This window comes from Vidua macroura, chromosome 3 (assembly GCF_024509145.1).
Source record: "Vidua macroura isolate BioBank_ID:100142 chromosome 3, ASM2450914v1, whole genome shotgun sequence".
Classification (NCBI taxonomy): domain Eukaryota; kingdom Metazoa; phylum Chordata; class Aves; order Passeriformes; family Viduidae; genus Vidua; species Vidua macroura.
Genome location: NC_071573.1, coordinates 74,971,821 through 74,992,875, shown reverse-complemented (window position 1 = coordinate 74,992,875; position 21,055 = coordinate 74,971,821). Strand labels below are relative to the sequence as shown.

The window sequence follows — 21,055 nt, the reverse complement described above, 5'->3', positions numbered from 1 at the left end:
AGTGGTGTAAATTCCCCTTAATCCACAAAGTCTGACTTAACTTGGGGGGTGATGGGAGGAGATTTCTTGATTCCCAGCAAAGATCTTTCTTGCATCCACTACAGAGCCTTAGTCTTTATTCCATCGTACAGTGAAAGAAATGCAAGGGGGTTTGAATGCTGGGGAAAAAAAAAAAAAAAAAAAAAAAAAGGAAAAGAAAAAAAAAAGAAGAGGGAAAAAAAAAAAAAAAAGCCGCCTTCTTTGTGTCCTTATCTCTCCCGATGCGTGTTACATGTTGCAGCAAAGAGCAGGGGCGCTGAAGCCGAGCCCAGAAATCCGACTGGATTTGACGACGCCCCCGGTAAACAGCGTGGCACAAAAGTCCATTGTGCTATGAGATAACTGCGGGGCTGAATGGGGGAGGCTGTCACGGGGGGGATTGTTGGGCCAGTCACCATCGGATCACAGTCGAGGCCTGAATTCCTTTATGGTTCATCAGGGCCTGTTGGTACCACAGAAAGTGTCATGATCCTTTTTTTCACTGGGGCCAGATGGTGTCCTTTTCTGAGGCCTTCCTAATGCCCGGTTTTCCACATGTAAAACTCCTGGGAAAATGACCTAACTCACAGCTGCTTAGTGAGGCTTGAGCAGGTCTTTAGAAAGACTTCTGTCAGGAACAAGGCGGCCGTACCACTCCGGGGGAGCAGGGGGAGGCCACCAACACAAACCTACCCCTCGCCGTCTATATTTAAGCGGAAATAAAATCTCGCCCGGCCTGCGCCGGCCTGCGCGGGCCGGGCCGAGGCCGGCGGGAGAGGCACCGTCGCTGGGCAGAGAAGTGCCAGGAGGGGCCGTGGGGCCGGCAGCCGCAGCAGCCGCTTTCCCTTCCCCGGCGAGCAGATGGCCTGAATAAAAACATAGAATGTGGTCCAGAAGGGTCGGGAGAGGACAAAAAGTGAGAGGTTCCCCAGGCCGCGGGCAGCCGCCCGGAGAGAGAGGGGAGGGAGGGAGCCGCCGCTGAAAGGGGAGAGGGAGAGAGGGGACTTTTGATGTCGGGAGGGCCGTGTTTGCCCGCTGCCTCTCCTCGCCCTGAATGATTCCCCGAGGGGCCGCGGGACCGCAGGTGCGGCGCTTAGAAAGCCCAAAGTCTTTTCTGTCCATAAAATAATGCCTGGCCAGAGGAGCTCTCCCAAGGCTGCGAGGGATGCAAAGCTGAACAGCTTCTGTGCCCGTGCTTTTTTTCCCCGTCCAAGGCGTAAGCAATAATTATCTTGATAACTTTTAGCCACGGTGATTGACCTTTTAGCCTTCACTGTACATCGCTGTATCAGGATGTTTTCACTTGCCTGGCTTTGCCAGGGGATTTTTTTTGTTTTGGGTTGATGAAAGCATCCATATCCATCCTTTGCACTTTTTTTTTTTTTTTGGAAGCACTATGTTTCCAGCCATACATCTGTCAGTGTATCTGCAGATATTTCAGCAGCTGCTATACCTATCCTACAAGTTTTCCAATGGTATTCTATTTTCAGAAGCCTGCACGTAAATAAGCACAGCTCAGTAAACATACCGACACTCGGTTTTATTTTACTTGTTCTGTGACCCAGAACATGCTTTAGTCCCAGTGTTAAATGCATTTCCCCTGGTATATTTTAAAGTGAATATGGGAAGCTCCAATAGGATTTCTTTCCTGAACACGGCCGTCTAAGAAATTAAATAGAGCTGTCTGAAAAGTAGCTATATTTGTTCAGAGGAAATTGTGAGGAGATTTTCATAAAAATGTTGTTTTTTCAATTAAAAACTGGAAGCCAGAACTGAACAACTAGGCTAAAAAGTCGTTCAGTGCTGATGCATTAAAAATCAATTTTGGTTTCAAATATTTAATTTATTAAAAAAATACAAAAAGATGCTTACTCTGACATTTCATATTTTCAGACTTGCACAGAACATTTCTATGAATGTTCTTTTTTTTTTTTTTTTTTTGGCTAAAATCTTTTTCTAACATGTTTTTAGTTCCAACAGAATCCCAATACTCATTTTTTTGATTTTGCAGTCAGATCTGAGTGGAAAAGAAATGTACCATTGATCTCAGGTAGGTTTTGTTCAAAGGTTTCTTTCTGTGAATACAAGTTAACTTTGTTACAGAATATACATCCAGGGCATGAAAAGATGATATAAAAGAAAACAAGTAATTTTTCAATCTCACCTTCTCAGCTAAAAGAATAAAAGATGGAAGAAGTGTATGTAAAGATGCTCCCAGTTGCTCAGAATAGAGTCATTTTTCAGTACTCTTTGAGAGTGAAACTTAAACAAAAACAGCCCAAAAGTGTTTGGCCAGTCCAAACTGCTCTGTTGTGGAGCATCTGCCTTTGACCCAAAAACTACTGACATCCATGAATTTCCTTTCTCTTTGGTAACTTGCAGATTATTGATTTTATCGTTTGCCTGACATTTTACAGTGCATTGCCTCACTTACAGAAATGTTCAGCATTACCCTGTGATGTGAACTGTCATAAAGTGAGGTAACATTCCATAAAATCCTAAGGGGAAAAACACTTTGATGAGATGCAGTCCAACTTGGAAGGACTATATTTTTTCTCAAGCTGTTCTAGGCTCACTCACCCTGAAAAAGCACATTTCAGAAGGGACAAGATAATTTTAAGTAAGAACTGCTGTTTAAAAGGAAAGACGAAAAGGATGAAATCTTTTATAGTAACAAGAGCAGGAGTCACTACTGGTGTGTAACGTAAAAGAAGTGAAATGCACATGTACTTGCTATGCTCCGCTTTCAGCAGAGCAACAGAGTTCAAGAGAAACAGCTTGTGCTTTACATTTTTGGTCTGCTCATTCCCCTCCTTGTTCTAAAATGTATCACTGGGCCTGAATACCCCCCAAGAAATCAGGCAGAGGCATCCAGCACGTACTTAGGATCTGTGTCTTGCAACAGAAGGAGCCCGAGAAAGAGAGCCGGCCCTTCTCCTGCTGGGTCAGTCACATGCAGTCAGGCTTTTGCATAGAGCTAGCCTTCTGTCTCCTTCCTTTGAGGGGCAGAGTAACATTTTGTAGTGACACAAAGAAATTCTTCCCTCTCTTGGTCATAAAGACCCTCAGCACTAGATCCTCTTTATCAACTGCTCTTTTCTTATAGGATACGATATATTTTATTTACATATGAATTGATCAGTTTGTCCGGAAAACTTGGAAAGCCCAGTGATTCACAAAAACATAAACCACTCTACTTGTAGTCATTGCTGAAACTCGAAGAAAACGGCAATCTCTCTGCTTTGCCTAACTCTCCATAATCTATATCCTCTCCATTATTCATGTTACTGTTGTGCAGGGTGCATAGTTGGGATGTAATTAGTTAAATTTTATGGGTGGCAAAGCAGAGAAACAAACTGCAATGAAATTATTACCACAGATGAAACAAAAGCATTTTGGCCACATTCTTCTTCTTTTGGGAAAAAGATCCCTGTAATTTATACCTGGCTTTTCATTGCCTTTGGAAGTGGCTGTGCAGTATGTGAGACACATTGCAGTAAGCGCTCAAAATCTTTTCTCCCATGTTTTGGGCACACACCTACAGGTGCATGTGCAATACAAAAATGCATTTCTTTCCAGACTCTGCTGTCATTTCTCATACTTTCCATATGCTGCTATTAGCATGATGCAGCTCACCAACAACTGTGTGGCTTGTAAAGCAGAAGAAACCATGACAAAGATAAACAACAGGAAGATTTTCTGGCTTCGTGCGTTTTCATCCTAGTCCAATTAGAATCTTGCAATTTCTCCTGGCCTGGTAATTGAGAAACACCAAATGAAATTACTAAATGTAATGTACTAAGGCAAACAAAAGCCCCCCTTCACAAACGGCATGCTTGGGCTCCTTGTACCGTGTAACTCCTCCCTAGAAGAGGATGTGGAAGGCAAATGGCCTCTAAAAGCAACTACACAAAGCCAGAAAATAAAAGTCCAGTGGATAACCACATCTGTGTCAGGAAATTCCTAAATTATAGATAGCTGAAAGCAGACTGCCATGGGAAGGGTCACTCCGTGCTGTTCTCCTCACAGTCTTTCCCTAAGCAGTTATTACTAGACACTGTCAGGGACAGGAGCAGAAGGACCTTTGGTCTCATTCAGTACAGCTGTTCTCTTGTTCCTCTGTTCTTATTTTATTCCAGCAACAAAGTCTATTTTTATTCATCTCCCTAGAACTGTGGCCAGCACACTGGAAAGGATTTTGCTAGGAATCCAGACTGCTGTGAGTGTTCATGGTACACACAGGGACACTTTTTTTTCTTTCTTGTCTGTGCAAGGTAGCTGTGTCAGAGGCAATCTCTGTCTCCTCCAGCTCAGGGTGCTGAAGTGCCTTGCAGTCAGGAGGAAATATACTCATGGGCCTCAGTGGTTGTCTAGTAAGCCTGAAAACAACATTAATGTCATAACATGGGTAGTTTGACACCTATGTAAAAGTAAGGATGGCTCCTCTCCAGAATATATATCTGTCACCAGATATTATCTATACTGAGAGCTTTAAAAAAGACACTTATTTAATTCACAGGATTGATACTAAAATAACCCCACTGTGTAGGATTCCTTTACTTTCTGCTGACATGGATATCACCAGAGGAAAACATGAATCTAAATGTCATAGTTAAAAAGTGTCATAAATGTGTGGATCTGTGTGGAAAATGCAAAGTAACTAATCTTCACACGCTGAGTCCCAACTCAACCCAAGCAAAGGACCAGTCTTGAATTCTGTTTCAGCCTTATTTCCCATCTCATGTTTATGGCAAAATCTCATGTCTAGCAAGGAGCATCATTCATTACTGGATAAAACCATTCAGTTTTGTTCTCAGAAGAGAGTAGTTATAGGTCATGGTGCTGACCTCTTTGCCAGCAGCTTCACATGTCAGACACTCGGGAAGCCTATCAGTGGTATGCTTCTAGTGTGTCCTAGAGATAGATTGGCTCCAGAAGGACTCTCTAAATTTACTGTTGTCAAGGGATTGCACTGGAGGGATTTAGCCTCCATGCTGCACTCGGTTTGCGATCAGACTGCACCAGAATTCTTGCCTGGCACAATCAGTGCCGTGTCTTGTGTCTGGGCAGAGAAGTGGGATGGAGCAGGGAGGTGGCACGGTAAGGGGTGGAAGCACAAATGGCTGAGTCAGAGGCGTTGCACGCTAAGCTGATCTCCATTCAGACCAGGCAATAGGTGGACAGCACTTTTCCCATATAGCCCCTGATGCTGAGGCCAGAGCAGTCCTTGCAGCCCCTGACAAGTGGAGGCAGGAGTCACATTTCCTTAGAGTCTGCACGAGTGATGCCGTGTACCCGTGCCACAGGTCTCTCGCTGCCATCGGCAGGCCTGTTTAGCATAGATGGATCGTGGCAGCACTGCAGCCTTCAGTCTAATGCCAGATGAAATTTATAAGAAATGTAATGCCAACTTGGACCAATGAAGAGTGGTCCTCAGTCTCTGCACAAAGTAACACAGTCACCAAGCACACTCACTCTTCAAATCACAGACTTGGTCCAAATGTGCTGGAAATTGTCCTAAACCAAAACCTTAGCACAGATTACCTCCAGAAGCCTGGCAGAAAAAACATGGGTTTGATCTCTCTGGTAACTTGACAGGCTGCCATATCCAAAAAAACACATTTAGGAAAGCCTGGATTTCCATGTGAACACGCCCTTCTGCTGGATAAATCCAGCCCTCTCTACTGGGTAAATTCACATATACTGATGTAAATTAGCAGCAACGACTATACAAATAGTCAAATGAGAAAACTGCACTGATCATCAACTAGTACCACCAGCAAATCAAGCCTATAAATGCCTTTGACTGTGGATCTCAGTCTATTAGAAGTTATGTACCCCAGTAAAGACTCCTGGCATGGTATTCTGCAGCAAATAAATACCCACTTTTTGTTGCTAACCTGTCTTCTTGGTGACTCACCCAGGCAGAGAGTTCCCATCTGGGTCTATAAGAATAAGCAGTTTTATATGGAATTTCATAACATACTTACATGTTGCTCACATCCTTCTGTTGAGCTAAATTGATCTTTTTTCTTCTCATTTCCTGGGTAGATTGCATTTGGTCTATGAGTAAACACAGTGTAGCTGCCCCCTTTTCCCAGGCTTTCTAATGAGAATGTGCTGTCTGATCAGGTGCATGCACTCTGCTGTCATTTGCAGCCTGACCTGAAGGTCAGAGGTGATTTGAGCAGGCTCAGGGATGCATACAAATCACATCCTCTTGTCTGTCTGTTTTGTTGACTGGTTCTCCTCAGGGTCATGGCTATCTTAAGTAGCAGCCTGAAGGATAAAGTGCGCCCTGTCTGAGCTGTAAAACTTTGACTTTGGACCAATTGCATCTGACATACAGCAGCATGAGGGTTGGTTTAGCCTTTGGATTCAGAACAAATCACTGGCTATCAATAGCTGATAGTGACATGCAGTTTACTGAATGTCCCCTTTTCTCTGGCAGCTGTATATTCTTTGGGAAAAATGGATGTGTTTTTAAGTTTCTAAGGTCATGTTTTAAATATGATGTTGCACACACTCCATTAGAAAGTAAGTGTAGCAAATAAATAAATAGCTAGAAAATTTTATGCTGTTTTATGAGTTTGCTCTTGGACTCCCAGGTGGTACACAGTATGGGAGATGGGGGAATAGACATAAAATGGCATAAGAATGACCTACTCTAAAACAAAATTTTTTTTAGGGTTAGCTCACTTACTGAAAACTTTCCAGGAATGATATTGAGGAACAGCCATGTAGAATAAAGCACTCTGTCCTCAAGACTGGTGTTCTGCAGGGAGCTTCTTTGCCAACACGGCTGCTCCAGCGCGGCAGTCGATGCGCAGGGTTAGGGGCGCAGGAGCAGTGTGTTCTGCCCATACCCTCCCACTGTGCACAGACCACCAGACCCAGCCTCACAGTCCCCATATTGCCTCTGCCACAGTGACAGGGCTTGCCAGTGTAGCAAGCACCCACTCGTGCTGAACCCAAAAACTGAGAAGTTTTTAAGGCCACCAAGCAGGCATCAAAGAGTTACAGCTCTCAGCTGGCATCAGCCAAGGCCAGATTCAAAGCAGTGACCTGGAAGCAAGGGGCTCCGTATCACCCCCATGAGTTACCCAGCCCCCTGACACTTCACTTATTAAAAGGCGACTCCAGGACTATGTCAGTGCCCTTGTGCCTCTGCAGCATCATACTAAAAACCCACTCTTCTCGGTCTTATATATTTGTAAGTCAATTTGATACAATGGAACCACTCTTTTATTGGTCAAAATGCTTTGGTGGCTTCTATTTATTATTCTATTAAGAATCACATTATTTTTGTCAACAATTGTATCTGTTTCATTTTCTCAGGTCTGCTGTCACAGCACTGCTTGAAAATTTTTGCCAAGTTTGTGCTGGAGAATTATACTGAGGGGAACTCTGTGTTCTCATCATATTGTAACTTGGTAGAAAATGAAAAAGGGATTACTATTATTATTATTATTATTATTATTATTATTATTATTATTATTATTATTATTATTAAGGGATTATTAATTTTTATTATTGTTATTGGTAGTAGTAGTAGTAGTATTTCATATATGTATTATTTTTAAAATCAGCCATAAAACCAGAATAGCTGAGGTGCCACTCTCAGTAACTACCATGTTACATTTTTCGGTTTATGCACGTATAGAGGTCATCCAAGACTTATAAACTTTTCATAGAGTGCATGTGTAGGGCTCCAATGATTGGAAAGAAACAGTCTGGCCAAGAATTTTCTACCAAAGTGGATTTTTTAAAACGAAGAACCTGATTATTTCATAACTTCTTTTTTTTTTTTCCCCGCAGAAAGATCTTCCCTACCATAATAAAAAAATTTAACAATCGCATTAAAAAATGAAACATTTTCAGTTTTCAGCCAAATGTATTTGTGTTTTGGGTGAAAAGGATGAAAGGCAACTGTTTGCAAAAGATAATCTCATTTTTCAGGCTAGTTATGAACAAGCTGTATCTAGTACAGCCTTAAACTACCATTAAGTAATAAAATATTGATAGTACACAAAAACTGGTGAATTCATTTTTGACAGGTCTCATCATATCTGAAGACTAGTCTCAAGATCTTTCAGGTCTTAGTGAAATAAACAAAGGGTTCAACATACGGTAGAATTTCAGCCTTAATGATATCGTATCTGTGAATTGTGAAGCAATGCTACAAGATAAAGAATTGATAGCAGCATAATAGGATATGTTCCTTTCCCAGCAGAATCCAGCAGAGGATTGTAATAGTTCACCAGGGGAAGTAGGGTTAAAAACCTCTGACCCCTGATATCACATAAACATTGCCAAAAAAAATAAAACCCTTGACTGACAGTGAGATGCGTGACTGCCTCGAGTCTGCTCTGAAATCTTTGCTGATAATTACTGGCTTGAATGGTATGAGAAATGGGCAAGAAGGGTATCAGCCACATGAGTGTACATACTCAGAGACCTGAGCATCTCTAATAAGAATTGATGTAGTGTGTCATTTGTAATTTAATCAGCAGCATTACATCTTGATAGCAAAAGGACTATCATGAACATTTTCACAGTAAAGTAAGATTAACAGACACACCCCTCAAATCTCTGCTGCCTTAATGTTCCAGTTGTGACAGTAGCTAATAAATAGAAGAAATTGTGAGTTTATGCTGACACGTGTCCCTGAGCTGGTCCCATAGTGTGTAGGCGTTTTGCTGCACATGGCACTAAGTGCTAAGCACTGACCTGAGACTTCTTGTGAGCACAGGCAGAGCAGTGCCAACCTTGATCCAAATTTTGGCCTCACTCTTTCCCAGTGACTGTTATATCCCAAAGTCCAGGTCTAGATCCAGATTTGAGCAGATCCCTTTTTTTTTCTCCTATTTGTTTGTAAGTTTGGGAGCCATCAGCTTTACCTTCATGTCCAGGCTTCCCTGGAGGCATTCAGTACCCCAGCATGCACCAACTAGAGCCTTCCTGACATGCAAGAAAGCTCCATGGATATTTGGATGAGATCTACCCTAAAGCCGATGCCTAGGAGTTTGTCATCTCAGCTGAAGCTCCTCAATTTAGACTTTCACTGTAATGGTGGAAAATAGGCCCCTCTAGAGGCAATTTGAGCAGTGTAGCTAAAAAACTTAAGGCGAATGGTTCACTGAAAAGATTTTTTTTTTTTTCTCTATCCTCACTGAAGAAAAAGCAGAGTGGTTAGGATATCTGTGTTTCAGGCTTCTGAAGTGAGGTGAGTTAAATCCTTACTCTGCTTACTCTCTCCAGGAAATCCAGTCTGCAGGCTCTTCCAACATCTGTGTCAACATCTTTTTAATTAAAACTTTAAGATTTCTCACCGACTATGTCTGAGTAATATTTTTTCTTTTTTTTTTTCTTTTCTGTTTTTAACAATGCTCAGTTTTGAGAGCTGAAAGAATTAGCAGTAAATTTACTCATGGGAAAAAGCACATTATGACAATGAAGCAAAGGTCTCTAGTGTCTGCAGTCCCACAGTGAGTATGCATGTTCAGATGTGCATATTAATTGTCATTTATTTCACTGGCAAGAGGCAAGGAATAAATGGTGCATGGGCATCTGTTTTCAAATGCTTAACCAAGGTGCTGACTCAGATCCATAGGTCACCTGAAAATAAAGTTAGTCCCTTAGGATCCAGGCCAAATGTTCTGGGAAAATATCCCATCTTGACAGTCTTTGAGTCTTTGAAGCAACTGTTAGTGACTGATTTTTTCCTCATTTTTTCCTTTACAAATGTAAAATAACCTCCTGCTAATAGTTTTTTCAGAGCCTTGTCTCGTTATACCACAAATCCATTAAGTTTTAGCCTCTTTCCTCTCCTCCACCAAAACAAGAAAGGTAATTCATATTGCAGTTTTTTTCCTCTAGATCAATTGGTATCAATCTCATGGCACAACCTGATTTTAAGATGTGTTATTGTACTTCTTACTTCTAAATTTCAGTCTGTGTCGCTCAGTAGTGATTAAACAAATATGTTAATAATTCCAAAACAGCCAACACAAGATTAAAAACATAGAATTATAACTTACCCAAATAACAAAGATCTGAATGTCTGACAATTATGTTAAATTGTGATATTAAAGAGCTTAAAGAAAAGCTAATGTGTTCCATTATTTACTGTAGGCTGTTTTCATGAAGATATTCTCCTGCACTTACAGGTTTTTGGCAATATCCATATATAATTCTCAAAGGGAGAAATGGTTGTTTTCACACTTCTCTTGGTTAAAACCTCTTCTCTAATCAATGAGACCTTTGATTTCCTCAAACAGGTTTAAAAAATGTCTCTTAAGATCAGTTTCCAACACGGCATATTTCAGGACTGGTGGTTTAACAATTGCTCTCCAGGAGAATTACTTATTTCTTGTTTTATTTGTGTGAGGAGCTCTACAGTGTGACAGGTCCATGAGAAAGTGAACCCAGCCGAGGAGCAGGTGGTCTGCTGCTCCTGTGTTATTGCCATTATGTTGCCTGTGTTAAATTACTCCATAAACCCAAGTTTCCTCACTGCCATTTGTTAAATTTGCCTACCTCCACTCTGTGAGCACAGATAATCAGTCAAACCTTAATTGGGGTATATTTAGATCAAAGTATGTAGCCAGCGTTTGCTCCCAGTACCTGGGTTGCAAATGATAGTCACATGAGTGGCTTGCTCTATTGGACATGCTTTTTGTTTAACCATGATCATTGCTGGCAGGAGGCTTTTTGTGCAAGTGAAAAGCCCTTTAGAATTCCTCTAATTCTGACAAAGAAACTGTCTTTGGGAGGAGAAATTGAGTATTGCCTTCTTGCATCTGAATAGTCTTTCAGCTCTATATTCACAGCAATATATTTAATGTCCGCAGACAAGAAGCAGAAGGTTTGGATTCATGTTATTTGTTCCTTATCTAGCTTCTAGAAAGTCTTGGAAGCTTGTATTTTTACCAGTTAAAGAGATATATGTAAGGTCTGTGAGTATAGGCATGGATTTCTCTTGAGAAGTGTTGCAAAAATACTTTGCTACAAAAATCACAGAGGTTGTCTTTTTTTTATTTAAGAGGTAATAAATCAAAGCAAGGTTTGTGTAGGGATGAGTGATACATCATCTTCACACCGCTCCTCTGAGAAAGGTAGAAAATGTTTATGGAAAGATTTCCATTTTTTACCTTATTTCTGATCTGATTGCTGGTTTAATCAGTTGTTTTCAGATGGATGAAATTAGCTTTATTTATTACCTTTCACATCTTTCATTTCCTTTGGTGGCACCGTTTTATATTGTCTTTTATTTATCCATATCATGGTAGCACCTAAAGGCCCCATCTGAAGTTAGAGTCCTGGTGCTCTGAAAACTACGGAGAATAAAGGATGGTTCATTCCCTAAAGAGCCTGCAGTTTAATCAAGACAGCAAGATACATGCTACACTAAATTTGGGATACACTCTCGAGAGCAAAACACCTACAATTAGCTTTCAGCACTAATAGCTCTTTGGGGTTCAGTCAAGCAAAGGCATACACAGGCGCTAGATTTTGGGGCACGTTGAGCAGCCCCATTTAGTTCAAAGTGACAAGGACATATGCAAAGCTGATGATAAATCTTCCAGGGCAGGAGGTTAGGTTGTGTGACCAGGCCATTGGCCGGTTGAGAGGGAAAGCTGTCGTTAGGGACAGAAAGTTGACCTGCTCTTTGGATTTCTCTACATTTGAATGCTGAGTTAACAAAGCACAGATTTAGTATGTTTAAAGAGTCAATGCAGAGAAAATACTGTAAAGTAGCTCTGTTTTCCACAAAATTCCTCGCAGACCTTATTCTAAAGGAACTTTGCAAAGAGTAAAGGCCACTTTTGAAGCAACATAAAGGCCACTTTTGTCAGTGAAATAACTTGCTGGACTTTTTCCCCACAGATTTGTATAGAGCACTGGTTCACATCAGGGTCTGAAAAAAAATTAGTTTTGATTGTATATACATACATACAAAAGGGTAAACAGTCTGAATAAAGCCCTTTGTACTGGATTAGTGTCTTAGCTCTTTGACCCAAGCTGCAGGTTTGGGATGTCTTTGTTCAGTTAGGTTTTCGGGGCTGACCAAACTGGGTGTGTTTGAGTTTCATTCCTCACCCTTTTGAGGTCTGCAGGACTGATTCCTTGCATTCAGTGCCAGCAGTACTGTAAGTGCACGATGCTTTATTCTCTCAGCTATTCATCCTTTCAACCTTTGGCTTTTTTTTCCTTAATCCATCTACCTTACTAAGTTTTCAAGTCAAGTAAAATGTTAAATGTGCTTCAAGCAAGAGCAACACAGAAATAACAGAGACCATGCCAAGAATTTCTGGCCATCTCGTTTATTTGTTCTCTGTGTGTGTGTCTGTGTATGTGTGTATAAATATATGTGTACACGTGTGAATGTGCATGGGGGTATATGATTACACCACAAAAGATGAATCTACCATGCGGAAGAAGTCATGCAAAGCACATATTTCAAAGGATATTATACAGAGAAAGGCAAAATAAACACATTTGAGCAACTTTTCACTAATATCAGAAACAAGTAATTGCTCTACATCATGAATACTTTTGTGGAGAATTCAAATGCTTAATACTGCTTGTCTGAAGCCTTGATGACTTTTTTTTTGGCTGCAGGGGACAAGAGGCTTACACACATGCCACCACTTCAAAGATTTGCCTTCTATTAATTTTTTACTTAAGCTTCAGAGTGTTAAATTGTTCAATTTAAGCCGTGAATATATTTTATAAGATCATCCTAGCCCACCATTTTTCCCAAAATAGAGAAGTTCAGGATATTTGGCAGTTTCACCTCCTCACCAACTCTCTGCAAAATATATATGAATAATTTCTTTGAACCTCAGCAGCTTGTGATACAGAGAAACACAAGTTCAAACCTTAGTCTTTCCTTAACGATGGAAATAGACTGTTCTAAAAATAAGTGCTGAATTTGATGATTTAGATTAAAAAAAATAAAAAAGCACATCATAAATAGAAATGTGTTGTAACTTTTCCAATTGGAAATTAAAAATAATGGGCTATTTTCCATTTCCTTGTGGGGCTTTCATGAGCTGAATCAATATAATGAAATGTTCTAGTCAGCAAAATAAATCAAGAACCTTTTACTGTTTTTATCACAAGAGATCCCCAGTGAGGTGAGGGAGGAGAACAGAAGAGAACACATGACATTATGCAACTATCCTACATCAGAGTGTGAGTCCGGCTGCTGCTCCTGAGCTAAATGCTGTGTCTGCTTAGTCAAAGCTTGGAAAAAGATGGAAATGTGAGATTGCCAAGAACAGGGTACACTGTCTCTAATCCATCTCAATTATAAAGAAAAGAAATGGGGATCCAGTGATTTCCTGTGCTCCCACTGTGACTTGGAGACCTTCTGTTCATTCAATTCCTGGGAATGAGAGCCTGCATGACACTACAAAGTCAACTGAAAAGATTCCCAGCTTATTTCTGTGAGACCTGTACCGGTCTGAAATGCAGGATTGAGCCTGATGGCACGCTTCAGATGGGACCCACAGTGGAGTTCCTGGAGGAGAGTCCTCCCTGCACAGTGGCTCTGCTGTGGAGGCTTCCCACTACTCACCATGGTCTAGGACTCAAGAGCTGCCTGTCTGCAAATACTACTTAGAGCCCTGGGAACACATCAGCAGAAAACCACTCTGGCCACTGGGTTTACATCATGTTGTGTTCTGCAGGAAATGTTTGTATTTGTTTCAGAGAGAAGTCCTGCTGTTTCAGATTAACTGCCTTTGCCATCTGCTAAAAGAATGGTAAAACAGCACGCAGTCAGCTGTTAAAGAACAGAGATAGAAACTCCATGCAGAGCCGTGTTCTTGCTAGCTCCATGGTAAAAATTCCCATTTCATAGGGTGTTCCATTACGCTTTTTTTGTGACATTTTCATGTCTCTAAAAGTCAAAGGAATTCTGGTGTCAAAAAATACAGCTTCCATAGGTGTTCCAGTTTATCCCAACATCCCTCTTCTCTCTGCAGCCAGCACCACTTCCAGGGCAGGATCAGACACCCTGGGGGAAAGATCGCCGGGGTGGCAGCCACAAGCAGGTCACTGCAAACATATGGACATCCATGCTCTGAACCAAACTATTAAGGAGGAAAAGATGTGAAGGCTGCTGACCTGTTTCTTTCTATGAACAATTTTGTTTGGTTCTGTTAGGATTGTCCAACTGGCAGGGACTGTGGGACAATAGAGCTTCAGACCTAGGCTGACTGGCAGTAGATGGGACTACCTGGAAACTTGCCACTCCTGATTGCTTCTTCAGAGCAGACCATTTCAAAGCTGGTGTAAGGAAGATATGTACATCAATCAAGAATGTGCTATTACTTGTGCTAATAACAGTAGATTATATATAGAAGGCTGTCAATGAGCTTAGACTTTTGGATTCCCTAAGGCTAATGCTACCCAAGTAAATTAAACAACTTGAATGAAAATCCTCTGGCACTGAAACTTGATTGTCTGAACCATTAAATTGCTAGAAGGGTCCTTGGCACAGTTTGGACCAGTCCTTCTAGTGCTCTCCCAATTCCTGGACATGCTACAGAAGTTAGGTCAGTCCAGAGACCATTCCCATTAGGCAGTCTGTGTATATATGGATTCAAGCTGTTCCAGGCCAGTTGGCCAGAAAACAGTCCTGGGCATGTTTGATTCACTCATGTAGATGCATCCAAAGTGTACTGGGGTTATTAATACAGATACTCTGTGTCCCAGGCACCAGGCTATGGACTCTGTGAGCACATTAGACCATATCCTCATCATGCTGCAAGGCTTGGCATAGAAGGCTCACCAATACTAAGGTGTTTCACAAGTCTGAAAATCATTTAAGATCTTAGGGAACTTCCCAGCACCAAGTCTGACCAAAGAGCCACCTTACTGAGTAGTAGCCTGTGCCCAGCAGTGGCCAGAAGGGGATATCTAGGGTACAGTATAAAAGTCCTCTTACACTTCCCTGAATATCAGCAATTTGTAGTTTAGGTATTTGATAGCTTAGGATCGATCCTTCAGTCTCGAGAAATGCTGTGTTGACTATTGCAGTGATAAAATGACATTTTTGCTCATATTTATGGGCAGAAAAAGGAAGTACTGATATTTATCTAACTATCCTGGAAGAGCCAGGTTGAGTTCTGCTCCTCAGGCTTTCCTGGGAGCTCTTTCTGCATATTCTGAGCACTTTGGGAGTGACAGTGCAACATGCACTGGGAAGATAGACAGGTAGAGGGAGGAGGGATGTTTAGCCTGCAGGCTACTAAAAAATACGTGCTCCCCCTGATAGTTACTGTGTGCTGTTTTGCTCACTAGTTGAAAGGATGAAGGGAAAGCTGGTCACCTCCTACTCCTTTTCCCACTTAACAGCTTGTTCAGCTGAATGTTGTACACAGAAATGAAGAAGGCGTCTAGGAAAGGGTGAGGAACATATTTTGCTCTTAATTTTGAATAGATAGGCACATGTAGTTAATGAGTAAGGTACTGGTCACTTTGTGATGAAAAGCCCTTCCAGTGTATCACAGGGGTCCTACAAGAATGTGTATGATATCTGCTTTAGACCATATTTGGTTTTTATGGCAGTAAGCCTGGACATTTTAATTAATTCCTCCAGAAACATACCATGAATATAAATCCAAAGTCAATTAATGTTGTTTTAACTATTGACAGCAGGGAGAAATAGTGATCGCTGTATGTCAATACAGTAAGTTAGAATCCTTTAAAAACCCAAAAATAAATGTTGCACAGATAAGTTTGTGCCTTCAAGACCATATGAAGCAATGCAGATGGGAAGCTAATGGATATTCTCTTCTCAGAGGACAGCAAAAAGGGACATTTGGAGCATTCCAGGACTCCCCTTGTCCTTGCTGCCTTGCAGGAATAGAGGGAGATGTGTACCCCAAAATAAGGCAGTTTGATAGGCTGGACACTGTGCTACACCAAAGGCTGAGGAAGGCTTTTTGCCCTCCCCAATATCCACCAGGGTGGTCTGTTTGCCTCTTAGTCATCCTTACGAGCTCCCTCTAACCCTTCTCTGTCCTTTTCTCTCCCATTTACCATGCTTCAGAAAACATCATTGTATTCCTCCATCATTTCACCCTTCCCTTGGGATGTGTGTGAGCGTTGTCTGAACACATCCTCTCTTCTCTGGGTTCATTTTCCCTCTGATGCAAATCAGAGGCAGTGAGGGCTCCAGTCCCTGGTCACTTCTCTGTGTCAGCAGCTGCTCTAAAATCCAAGCAGCTTGCCCCTAAATTTTAACCTGGCCATGCAAACAGTGATAGAATTGTGATTTTTTTTTTCATACATTTGGGAATCTTTCTGTTCAGATTTCACTGGGCTTAGCCGTGGCACACTGTGACAGACATAGCAAAAGATCCCCCATTTTGGCAGACCTTCTGAGTTGTCATAAGAAGGAAACATATAGGGAAAGGAAACAGAGTAGCTGTGGCAATTTTCAAGGATGGGGGGAAAAAATACCAGGTGTAATAGGGTTGTTAGGGACTTGGCTTGACTAGCTAAAGAGAAGCAGCAGAGACAGGCCAATAATTGTATGTGTGTTTCTGCAAGCTGACCTTCCTTTGAAGGATGCCACAGTGCAGCACCTCCCCTCAAGGAGTAAAGGGTTCTGCAGAGAGAGGATGTGAGAAACTAAGAAAATTTGCTTTCTTGCTGCTGCTTGCCTGGTACCTCCTCTTTGCTGCAGGAACAGAAGTCATCTGCATGCCAGATTACAGCACACTCTCTAATTTATGTTTTCGCTTCTTAACATGCAGCTTACAATAACCTGCATCCTTCAGCAGCCCAAAGGGATGGAAACCTCTTTTCTGTAAGACTTGGCCCATTTAGCTCATTGCCTCGAGTCTGAGGGCGCTGATGAATCTGAGAGTCAGGAAAATGGTTCTAAACTTTTTATCTGACACTACAATTGAAGTGGCTGTACTTCTAACCATCTGCCTTGTAACACATATGGTATTCCTAGCTGCCCACTACTGCTTTTGCTAGTGCCAATGAGCAAAGGTGAGAGAATAATAGCTACTATGACAAGAATAGAGAGTAGGAAATGACAAGTTGCATATGCATTTGCACTGCATATTGCAGTGTGATTTGTCTTTTTATCTGAACATCTCCTATTTTTACTGTAAGGTCTAGCACAGAATTAAGCAAATAGATTATATCTCTGCTGCTACTTTTATTTCTGCCCTTCCTGGAAAAAAAAAAAAAAAGATACTTTTATTCTGTATTTACCCAAAATTACTGCTTTTACTATTGCACTTACATTCCCTATGCCAACCAGTCCAACCTGTGATTTGGGGACCTGCTGGATCTCCAAGTCTCTGACAGCTTCTGGTTTTATCAGACTGATAAGCTCTAGCTTTCAAAACCAGTCTCCTGGCCTGCATTGTGCCCCACTGGGGGTACATGGAGATGAGTTGTGAAACCCTTGGCTACAGCAACTACCTCACACAGACACAGATCTCCTGAGGCCTAGAAGTCTTGTCAGACTCTGGAAGATGCTTATAAACCATTCCAAAAGCCTGCACACCCTCACTTTCATGTGTTGGTGTACATTTTTGCTGTGATTGATGGGGAAGAGTATTGTACTGCCCCCAGCCTGCTGAGAAGAGAGGAAGGAGGGTTCAGGGGTTCTGAAGCAGCACTTGCTTTTAACCATCCAGTTGGCTCCCTCCAGGATAAGTCTGTGGCAGGGTGACAAAGTGGAAGGGACCTTGGGGGCTGGCCAAGCAGTTGGAGAAACAAGTAGATGTGCAGACAGTGAAGGAGCTCTAGATACAGATGGGGATATGGATATGGATGGGGTTGGGCATGCAGGCACATCTATGGCATTGAGGACAGGTCCATTTCTGTGGATTTTATAGTGTGCAGTAGAACATAAAATGATTTACAACTGTGACAAAGTTGCTTATGGGCACCCAACATTTTAGAAAGAAATAAATTAGCCCAAAAGAAATGCTGATTGTAGAACAGTTTTGAAGTACCACCCTCAAAACCGGCCCTTTGATTTTCTGCCTCAGTTTTCTTATCTGTAAATAAGCTTAATATTTAATTCAGGCATCCTATTTGGTTTAATTGGTTGGTAGTTTTAGCTTAGGAAGTTAAATGCTATGTGCATTTTACTTAGTTTTGCTTACCATTAATTTAGCTGCTACTTTAATGAGTGGCCCTAAGCTTTTCCTGTGAGCAGCATCTGAAGCTAGAGTTCTGACAGTCTTTAGGCAATGAGGGACATTCCTATGGCTGTCCTTGTCAGAGCAGAGGGAAATCTCACAGCAATTTTCCACAATGCGCTCTTGGTGTGGGCCATGGACCAGAGCAGCACAGGGTGTTCCCTCAGTCAGCAGCTGGGATTAGTCCTTCTACAGGTTCAGGGAAGAAGTCCCATGTAAAATGAGAATAATGAAAGCAGTAAAGCAGAGAAAGTTTCTTCCTCCTCTTCTATCCCTGCCGTCAGTTAGCATAGGGACTTAGCGTAATATTATTATAACATTTTTTACAGTAGGAATTATAATTGAAACTTGTTATGTATGAGGATAACTAAAACTCGATCACTTCACACTCTTCAGTCCATGCCTGAGGACGTTTTGGGGTAAATAGATTGCTTAGAAACAGCCAGTGACTACAGCTAAAATTACATTTTACCAACTGAGCTGAATGGCTTTTTAATTACAACACTGATGTCCGCATGCTGTCACCACTGTCTAATACTAAGATGGTATTGATTTGATTTTTAACTTTGATGTACCAGGGGAGAAAATGCAGAGTAGGATTTTTTCTGAAATCTTTTTCCAAAGTAGTCAAGAGCCCCAGCTGTAAAATGATGGGTTATTTTTTTGCCTGTCTCCTTTTATGTTTGCTTGTACCTTGAATATCGTTACTGTCCACCTTGAATTTGTTTAGTTGTATACAAACATTTTGAAATTAAAATTTATCATTTCATGGTACTGGTGAACCTCGGTAACAGTTAAATTTTGGCTATACATACAAATGTTATATGAAAGAACTGAAAAAGCTACCAAGCAGACATACCAACCACAGGAATCTACATGACCACAATCTCCTGTGATAATGCAATCCTAGTGCATTAATTTCCTTACAATTAGCAATTTGTAGCAATTACAAATGCTTTTGGAACCAAGATGTCAAGGATCTTCTATTTTATGAGAAAGTACTTATTTTTAAGGATATATTCTGTATCTTTACTGGTCACTAAGTGCTACTTAGAGCAAGGGAGTTTTTTTCCTTTGTGAATGTAGACGTTTCCTTCTCTGTCTAAGGAAAAAATTTAAAAACTTGCCTGGGATAAACTTTTAGTTTGAAAAAGGATTGCTACCTTGTCCATGAGCTATGAGGAAGCCACAGCCACAAGGCATCTCTTCCTGGGCTGCTCTGCTCCATGGGGAAAACTAGCTCCTGCCCTGCAGACTCTTCCACTCCCAACTTTCTTAGGTTCGGATAAAGAGCTAAAAGAGGCTATTTCATATCTGTATGTGAACATCAAGTAATATTGGTCCAATACATAGGTTGGTGGTTCAGAACTAGGAAGAGTAGAGTTGGTCCAAAGTCCATTTAATTTGAAGAGTCTCTAACTACCAGCTGCCATGGGTTTGGAGGTCCATTTGCACAAGCACTGTGGAAAAGGTAATCCATTCATCGTGCAGGTGGGACACAGGTCTGTTGTCGTGGCTTAACCCCAGCCTATTGGTAGAGCTGGGAGTACAGCTGACATCATTAATATCTGAGCTAACAATAAAAAGGGAAATGAAAGTATATTAACTGCACCCACTGCATAGCCGTAAAGGCAAAGGTCTGTCTGAGATTAACAAACAGCTTTTCAGTGGAGATGGGACTATAACTCACTTCAGGGGCTCTGATCTTTGATGAGTTTATGAATGAAAACAAAGATCGAGTGAATGAATTACGGACATGATTCACTCAGTTGTCTCATACACTTTTATGACCTTTTAGTGTTTTCAGTTGCCAGGAGGCCGGGATGCGGGGGTGGCCTCCAGGAGCCCTTTGCTTCAGCTCTGGCTCAGTTAAAGACTTGCAGCGTGTCCTTGGGAAAACCTCTTAAGTATACCTCACATCTCTGCTCCCCATCTGTAAAACAGGAATGATAATTTTGTGTCATTTGTATGTAGGTCACCTGAATGTCAAATTCAGTAATGAAAAGTTCTAATTTGTAGCCTCCTGTGCTATATTTCCCCTGTCATCATGGAAATACTCTTATTTACTCCAGCTAATATATATCTATTTTTATATACCATTTCCAACCTAAACTACTCTGTCAAATAATCAAATAGCAAACAGAGCCAAAAGAATAGGGAGAAATTAGAACATCCAAAAGGGAGATGCAGCTGTGGTAACCAACTCAGATGCTCCCACCCCAAGGACCTCGTGAAGAAGCCTTGGCAGAGTCAAGAAAACAAAAGGGAAGAAATAATTTGTACTTTTATGTTTTTCAGGGTTCGTAATTCCAGCCTTTTTACCACAACTCATAAAGTCAAAGAACTACATGAGAAAAGTGGTGGTTTTCATAAAATCATGTGACTGCTGGATCTGGATCTTTCCAGATCAAACCAGTTGCTGCAACATATGCAACAATAGCATGAGGTGTTTGCCATGCTACTAAAGAAAAATATTGCACAAACAAACAGAGTAGGCCTTGGGTTGTTTTGCTCTTTGCTGGGGCCCAATTCAAGAATAAGGGTGTGGTCAACCCATCTCCTGGAAGCTTTTCTATCCTGCTGCCCTTTCAAGTATTTTGCCCCAGGCTGACTGATCTTGTAAACCCAGCTCTGCTTGAGAAAGCTGATTTTGTAGTGGATATTATCTAGAATTTTACCCTGTAGAAATTACAGTAAATTCCATTACCCCTGTCAGGACCATTACCAGTGCTTTGTGTGTATTATTTCATAATGTGTGTGCATATCGCTTACCATACATTAAAACAACCTCTTAGCAACACATTTTGAGTACTGTACCATCTTTTGGAGTGTGGGCAAAAGGAAGGGAA

The 21,055-nt window shown here is 41.4% G+C and overlaps 1 long non-coding RNA gene across 1 annotated transcript; it reads left to right on the top strand.

Moving 5' to 3' along the window:
* The first annotated feature begins 237 nt into the window (after positions 1–237).
* LOC128805218 (uncharacterized) lies at positions 238–7,464 on the top strand. The gene is made up of 3 exons (XR_008436328.1): positions 238–934; positions 2,030–2,068; positions 6,707–7,464. It is a non-coding gene; the product is annotated as an uncharacterized LOC128805218 (long non-coding RNA).
* Positions 7,465–21,055: the final 13,591 nt, after the last annotated feature.